Source organism: Lineus longissimus, chromosome 1 (genome assembly GCF_910592395.1).
Source record: "Lineus longissimus chromosome 1, tnLinLong1.2, whole genome shotgun sequence".
NCBI lineage: Eukaryota > Metazoa > Nemertea > Pilidiophora > Heteronemertea > Lineidae > Lineus > Lineus longissimus.
This window is the reverse complement of record NC_088308.1, coordinates 4309026-4318232: the sequence shown is the minus strand read 5'-3', so window position 1 is coordinate 4318232 and position 9207 is coordinate 4309026.

The following is a 9207-nucleotide window of genomic DNA, read 5'->3' as shown; positions in this document are numbered from 1 at the left end:
TTATATGATATGAGTGTTGTTGAAAATAAAGCTCTGATAACCATTGATATAATGTTTCATTGTTTTTATTCTTGCATCCACTTTTGAAAGGTTCTTGACAACACGAAGTACTGTCAAAGTGTTGCTGTTCATGGATTACATTATATTTGACCAAGCACCTGATCTTGTTGGAGCCCCTTACAAACAATGACAGTGTTTTTTTTGACGTAACAAATAAAAAAACAAATTTTGAAAAAGTATCCACCTAGTCATCTCCATTATCAATAACTCGTTTCAATTTTCTCAATTTCGCAATCCCCATGTGGTCATCTGGCCCGAAGGCTGCCCACAAAAAATCATGATGTGACTCATGGTTTCAATTGAATAATGATCCTACAAATTAAATGATTAAAGGTATGTCCTAAGGAAGAAAGCAAGCATCTTTATTAAAAGAAATTTGGAGGATAAAGGTCTGATTATGCGGCATTATTTGTGATGTGAGATTGATGAACAGTTGTACACTCCCAAACCATTGGCGGCGTTTAAACACAAGTCTTTCCTTCTGTCATCCATTTAGACTTCAATCACTGCACAGGAGTGTAAAACAAATAGTAGATGATTGAGAGTGATTGCACAATGAAAAATATGAGGCATGACAAAATCCATGACCGGAGGTGGTTTACTTTAAACTTTCTTTGAAACTGCACTAGCAAAAGGGATTTGGCAAGGGGAATGACAAATATCTTGGTGTACAACTACATGTATTTTGCTTTATAAAGACTTGGTATATTGACTAGCTTGGGCCCGAAAGATACTGATGACTCGTTAGGAATACCAGGCTCTTCATTTAGGACCTTGCCCACTTTTAAACAAAAAATAACACCCAGGGATTTTTCGGCTTGTAATCTCGACCCTATTGGATTCGTTTATTTTAGTTCTTTCAAACTACCGATAACCATCAAGTCCCTTACGAAGCAGGGACACTAAGACCTCTAAGCGGGTTTTACTATCAATTATTTACTTCACCTCTATTCTCCCTGAAATCAAATATTGATGAGAACATGATAGCACATCAGCAAAAATCAATGTCATCTTAAGAAAACATTTAATGGCAAATTGTAGGTTATTAGATTTAAGCGGGTCTTATGTTCTACATTTTTGTTTCTCGTTCAGTCCCTAAGGACGGAATTAGCGCTCAGAATGGCCATTAATGTTGCATTAGTTCTTGGGAAGATGGCTCGGAGATGCTGGTAATGCGTTCTGGTCACCCTTGTTTTCTGTTTAGTGTGCCCTTCACGATCAAATAACTTCTTAATGGCGTAATGAGTGAGCTAACTGATATTAGTTGTGGCAGGACACAACTTGGCAAGTTTTAAAATGAATTGGAGGTGAATGATGCTCTGAGAAAAGATGATTTGATGATTTTTTTATCTATTTCATGAATTTTTTCATGAATTTGTCTTGGATTTAATTGAATAATCTCTTATCTTTTTGTTGTGGCCAGCAGTGGCTTCCTCCGCCTGGTGTAAGGGCCTCTATAAGGCACCTTCTCCATAGAGCTATACCCTATACTACACTATACGCGAACAATGGCTTCACAAAGGGTGCATGACCATGAAACTATTGTTCGCGTATGCCCTATACTACACTATACGCGAACAATGGCTTCACAAAGGGTGCATGACCATGAAACTATTGTTCGCGTATAGTATAGTATAGGGTATAGCTCTATGGAATAGGTGCCTTACACCCATTCCCCTTTACATGACACTCGGCCCAGTCTCACCATATTGGAGTCCATGTCTCCAGTCTGACTCCAGAACACCATTACACCCATTCCCCTTTACATGACACTCGGCCCAGTCTCACCATATTGGAGTCCATGTCTCCAGTCTGACTCTAGAACACCATTACACCCATTCCCCTTTACATGACACTCGGCCCAGTCTCACCATTGGACCGGACATGTCTCCAGTCTGACTCCAGAACACCATTACACCCATTCCCCTTTACATGACACTCGGCCCAGTCTCACCATTGGACCGGACATGTCTCCAGTCTGACTCCAGAACACCATTACACCCATTCCCCTTTACATGACACTCGGCCCAGTCTCACCATTGGACCGGACATGTCTCCAGTCTGACTCTAGAACACCATTACACCCATTCCCCTTTACATGACACTCGGCCCAGTCTCACCATTGGACCGGACATGTCTCTAGTCAGACTCTACAACACCATTACACCCATTCCCCTTTACATGACACTCGGCCCAGTCTCACCATTGGACCGGACATGTCTCCAGTCTGACTCTAGAACACCATTACACCCATTCCCCTTTACATGACACTCGGCCCAGTCTCACCATTGGACCGGACATGTCTCCAGTCTGACTCTAGAACACCATGACACCCATTCCCCTTTACATGACACTCGGCCCAGTCTCACCATTGGACCGGACATGTCTCCAGTCTGACTCCAGAACACCATTACACCCATTCCCCTTTACATGACACTCGGCCCAGTCTCACCATTGGACCGGACATGTCTCCAGTCTGACTCCAGAACACCATTACACCCATTCCCCTTTACATGACACTCGGCCCAGTCTCACCATTGGACCGGACATGTCTCCAGTCTGACTCCAGAACACCATTACACCCATTCCCCTTTACATGACACTCGGCCCAGTCTCACCATTGGACCGGACATGTCTCCAGTCTGACTCTAGAACACCATTACACCCATTCCCCTTTACATGACACTCGGCCCAGTCTCACCATTGGACCGGACATGTCTCTAGTCAGACTCTACAACACCATTACACCCATTCCCCTTTACATGACACTCGGCCCAGTCTCACCATTGGACCGGACATGTCTCCAGTCTGACTCTAGAACACCATTACACCCATTCCCCTTTACATGACACTCGGCCCAGTCTCACCATTGGACCGGACATGTCTCTAGTCAGACTCTACAACACCATTACACCCATTCCCCTTTACATGACACTCGGCCCAGTCTCACCATTGGACCGGACATGTCTCCAGTCAGACTCTACAACACCATTACACCCATTCCCCTTTACATGACACTCGGCCCAGTCTCACCATTGGACCGGACATGTCTCCAGTCTGACTCTAGAACACCATTACACCCATTCCCCTTTACATGACACTCGGCCCAGTCTCACCATTGGACCGGACATGTCTCCAGTCAGACTCTACAACACCATTACACCCATTCCCCTTTACATGACATTCGGCCAAGTCATGTCACCCTCCAGACTCTCGATCACCATGTCGTTCGTTCCCATTCGGTCTGGTTCTGAGGCACCATGACACCCGTCCCCCATGACAATCAGCCCACCCGACTCCCTGATTGTGTTCCATGATCGTCGGCCTTTACAATATAACGGCACGGTTTTCCTGATGACATTAGGAAAACACTAACAAGGTTTGCTCTGAAGATTGAATTATGGGCAAAGGAACGCTTAGAATTGGTAAATAATCATTTTATCTAGTGAGCCTGGCTTGCATTCTGATTTCTGCTGACCACGCACGTCTATATGGCTCTTGCAGTATCCCCTCACACCCACAAAGAAGCATTTCTTGTTCAGCAGGTGAAAATGAAGGGCCAAATATACAGTGCATTTATCTTGGATCCCTGGCTCTAGAACGGAGATGCTGTTATCCTGAGTCTTGAAGTTTCAAGGGTTAAACGTCCCACAATTCTGGATTGGATTGGATATACACGGATTGGATATACACTCTTGGGAGGTCAAGATGCTTTGGTTTCTACCTATTGCCGCACACAATCCTTCGCAGTGTTTTCGAATTGCTGATAATCACGTTAGTTCGAGAGGAAAGACTTGCTTGTGACCGAAACCGCTGCCTCTGAAGTGTAGTCTTGGCGAGAGGAACCTGTCCTCCAAGATACTCGACCAACTGGATTACGATTGTCGCAAATGTTGTTAGTGAATCGACATCGGCAGGACTGGCCACCACAGATCACATCAGCAGTCAAGTTAAACCAACTCATTTCTCGAACCAGGCGACAAATTTAATATACCCACAATGACATTTTTCACAGCAAGTAATGAAAATCAAAGTTGTCTTATCGAATGAGAGGAGAGATTTAGAGCCGAAAGATCGCCGCAGCATAAGGCAAATCTAGTTTTATTACTTAGTGAGCTGTGTTAGATACATCTGATTAAGGTTGACTGCTTGCCCGAATACCACATTTCTCAATAAATTGAATTTTCACCGTCAATCTATGGCGGACGTGAATTGGCACAAAGGGCCGCGATTCGTGAGATTTGGTAAGGCGTTACTTGATCAACTTGACTGGTTGCGGCATTGGCATTGCTGCTCTAATTGCTTGAAGGGTACTCGACTTAGCAACATCATTACCGCTATTATGTTATAAGTGCGGGCAATAAGAGAGAAGCCTGACCCTGTAACCGAGCAGCTCTCGATGTCACGTCCAGTTTGTCTGCAGCATGGTGGCCTCACCCAGGGGACCATAACAGACGGATCAGGCAGATTTGGAGACCTAATGAATGACTCTTGGTTATGAATACACCTGCCGATCCCGAGTCAGCTCCCCCGGGCCATGGTCATACAAAGTGGTTACTAATATTTCCACGACAAAATCGTGGACGCAAGCCCAAAAATGACGTTCCATCCACGACTTTTTTCAGCCAATCAAATCGATCCAGGCCTTTCACGGACATATCCTTCGAGTTAACCCTTACTCCACACACTTTGACAGGCTCGTTGTTCTTTGAGATTCACAGTCATCCCATTGGCCACAACCCCGAATCATTGTGGCCTAACAACAAACCAAAGACTTCTAACCAAGCGATGACAATCCAGGACCTCCCATTGTTGTCAGGACGCTCAGCCAAGAAGTCAGCTTCTAAATAGCCAAGCGATGACCATCTCGAACCTCCCATTGTGGCCTGGACGCTCAGCCAAGAAGTCAGCTTCTAAATAGCCAAGCGATGACCATCTCGAACCTCCCATTTTTGTCTGGACGCTCAGCCAAGAAGTCAGCTTATAAATAGTCAAGCGATGACCATCTCGAACCTCCCATTTTTGTCTGGACGCTCAGCCAAGAAGTCAGCTTATAAATAGTCAAGCGATGACCATCTCGAACCTCCCATTGTGGCCTGGACGCTCAGCCAAGAAATCAGCTTCTAAATAGCCAAGCGATGACCATCTCGAACCTCCCATTGTGGCCTGGACGCTCAGCCAAGAAATCAGCTTCTAAATAGCCAAGCGATGACAATCTCGCACCTAAATGGGAGGTTCGCTTGGCTACAGAAGCTGTCTTCTTGGCTGAGCGTCCAGACAACAGTGGGAGGTTCGAGATGGTCATCGCATGGCTATTTCGAAGAAGTCTTTGGTTTGCGGTTGTGGCTCAATATGAGTTTCGGGAGTGTCGCCAACGGAATTGCTGTGAATTAGAAAAGTATATTTTGTAAGACACACAGCATTGGAATGGTGAATAGTTATACACACAGTTCTAGTCAGACTAATACTAACAATGCGTGGCGTGGCTATCACAAAGAACAGCCAGCCTGAAACATGAATCCGCCATTTCCTGAATTCAACCACCCTCCGCCTCATTACACCTCAATGATATCTTGATTGCGAAGTCCATGCATTTCCGATGTAGATGGTTTGCTATTTTTATTGTCACATTTGCGCTGTTGTGTATAATATTCTTAGCGATCAGGTAGGCGGCAAATTGGTAATAGATTGATTAACTTGAAGATTACTTTTTATTGGCGGAGGAGAATCAATGAGTAATTCAATAACCCAGCATCCGCTGTTACAGCTACCGACTCCATCCCTCCTCTCAAAGCGAATCAGTATCGAGGTGCGGCAGTATTTTTTGTAAATTTGATATTTTGAAATCGTGTAATCGGAGCAACCGCATCGTCATCGTTGTGATCATTAGGGAAGTGATTGTATGTATTTTTCATTTTATTCAACCTATAATCACGATACGTTCACCGAGGGCATCGTTTGCGCGTTAAGTATTATAGACCCCGCCTGGAACTTGAGAGGAGACCAAGAGTGGGCTGCATTGTGCCCATTTAACAATCTCATAATCGCTAATAAAGGAGGCCCTATTACAAAGAGGAGACAACACAACCGTTCACAGGCGTTTTTTGCCGCAAGACTCCTGAACGCCTGAAAAATCCCTAGTCTGCTACGAATGGCGTCGGCGAACGCGACTTGACGCGACTTGCGGCAACTAAACGCCAAATATCTACATGTTTGATTTTTGACGCTTGCCGCCGCGCTTGAACGCAAGAAGAAGCCAGGTGTGCTACGGATGGCCGCCTGACTTGTCGTCGGCAGCGAGGCTATGGCCAATCAGCTTGCGTCTTGAGGTCACATGATTTCAAAATGGCAGCCTAAAGTGGGGGAAAAGACGCTACTGGGCGCCAATTCTGGGCAGGTGTGCTCTGACCGGGATCCACTGGCCGCCAACTTTGGCGTCGAGAGGCGTCAGCCGAACGCTGAGTCCAGAGACGACCTTTATTCCCGGACGCATCGGGTTTGTCGTGGTTTCTCACCCAGGTCATGAGCGCCACAAATAAAACAAAATATATTTTCTGTGCAAACCTTACATTTATTCGCCCAACCATACCACTCTGTACAAATAATTTAGCTATTTACAATCTTATTAACACATATCCATCAAATTCATATTAAATCAAGTGAGAGAACTAAGAAAATGCGAGAACTAGGTAAATGCGAGAATAAAAATCTTGGTGTGACTTCAGACCAGAATGGTGAGCATTTTTAAAAATATGAAGAAAATTGATCTTCACATTGCCTGTTATAACCTTGTAACTTAAATATTGATGACATTGAACATAATTATAGTCACTTGTATAAGCCAATGGTTTCGTAAACAATACAACAGATTTGGAATAAAAAGATCATACAAATAGATTAAACAAGGAAGAGAATATTACAGGATGTTTTCGGCTATTCGGAAAATAATAATTTAATTTTCTTTGATTATTTATCTGACTATACATGTAAATATAGATTTGAAGTCTTCGAAGGCGTGATTTCGCTAATCCTCTCAGACCAGTCGCAAAAAGCAAAGCAGGGACAAGTTTACGTTTGTATAGACAATACTATATGATCAGGTGAAGCACTACTGCAGAGAAGGACGTCCTTAAATCGACGAGCATACGCGTACCTCAATCCGCATCTTGACCCTCAATGTATTGACATTATCGTCAGCTTCCAGTGTCAGCGCGGAGGCTTTAACGGAGGCAATACCGCTGGAATTTCGGTATGCTCATTCTGCGGTGGTCCTTCACCTAACGTTGGCCGAGATTCAGCGGTACGCCGTCCCCGAATCCTGCCAATTGAAACAATTCTTTCTGGTGACCAATTTGATAAAAGGTATACTCTGGTTCTATCACAAAACTCGTGAACTATAGAATGAAACGCGTCGAGTTGTACAGAATGTTACCATCGTTTTAATCATAAAAGTGCCGGCTCAAGAAAGATTGGTGTCATGATACAAAAACTTTTTCATATACAAGTTATTTGTGGTGGCTAAAATAGATATTGACTGTAGACTATAGAGTAGCCTAGCTTAAAAAATGGCCCAATTGGTCATGATATATAGGGAATATGGCTCTTACATGTATAATGTATTCCGACATGAAATAGATGCATTAAAGAAATTTTACACATGATATAATACTAACACAACGGAAATAATCAGATGTACGCAATAACATGTTCATATCAATGTCGAGGAAAAGTATTTTTACGAAACAGAAAGTGAACCAAGAGAAGCAAAAAGTCATGGAAGGTTCTAAATCTAATGCGCGCAATCAGGAAAAAGTCCCTGCGACGATCTGTTTTCGAATCTTTGGTTGTATATATTAGATACATGCTAAATCTTGTAGAGTTCATTTTAATGGCAGCTAGCGAGAAATCATCAAATGGATACATCATTAGGTACGTTGTAAAGATACGAGCGCGACAAAATCATATAGCTGAGTTTCACCGCCAACGTTTTGGCATCGGGGATCGCAATGCCCAAGTTCGGCCAGATGCACGGACCGACGTAAATAATTTAGTTCCGTGGCCAGATTCTATGAGAAAAATTACAATGGCTAGGTCACGTACATCACAACAACGATTTTTTTCTTATCCCCAATATATCTATTTCCATAAAACATCTGAAGACAGAATTTTTACGATTAAGAGATTTAGGTGCATGTCCGTGGTAAATATAAACCTATACTGGGACAATATCAATACGGTATATGTTTTAGTACGTTTGAGTTTCCCCCGGATGTGAGATACATGTACTTTTCAAAAGAAAATGTTTGTAACAACGCCAACTTCGAACTTGATTACGAAAAAGAACAACAGAAGAAAAAATACGACATCGTTGATGTATGGTCGTCCAGCCGGTTCAAGAAGACTATGTGATACGTACAATCGCATATAAGTATAAAAAGCAGAGGCCAGGGGCTCGGTTACACGACCCCAAAGGGGACTACGTTTCTATTGTTTACTGATGTCCCTAGCGGAAACAATAGACCGGTTTCGCAAGCCTTACGAAGAGTGCAAGTATACTTTATCAACGATTTTTTGGAAATTTCATCGATTCCTCGTACAACTGTGAAGTACAAGACGTTTAACGAGTGTCGCGTACGTCGTTCGTACGAGTTGCGAAACATCCCTATTATTATGAATAATACCGACCATTGGGCAAAAGAAGCATTGTCATGTGCAAAATAATAAATGCTATATGATACCTTCAACGCCATGATAATACCTTCAACGTAACATAGCCGACAGACGTTCGCGAATGTAAAATAAGATTGTTCACAATACACTGATACTAATGTACATCATACATACATTATATTTACGCATCCGTGTATGGTGACTCGGGAGTATCACTTTGAAACAAATATTATACCAATACATAAATTTGACAATGTATAAACGCCATTTTTATATATCTTGCTGATTTATGTCACTGACATATCAAAAACGTTTGCAATTGGGCAATATTAGAGGTTCGAGAAACTTATATCCAAACCCCCCCTGAATGGGTTAAAGTGGTGTTTTGCTTGGAAGATGCAAATGGTTGTGTGATTGCAATGAGGACTGATTTCGGTCACAGGTTAAGATTGTTTTGCAAATCCCAACTGAACGGAA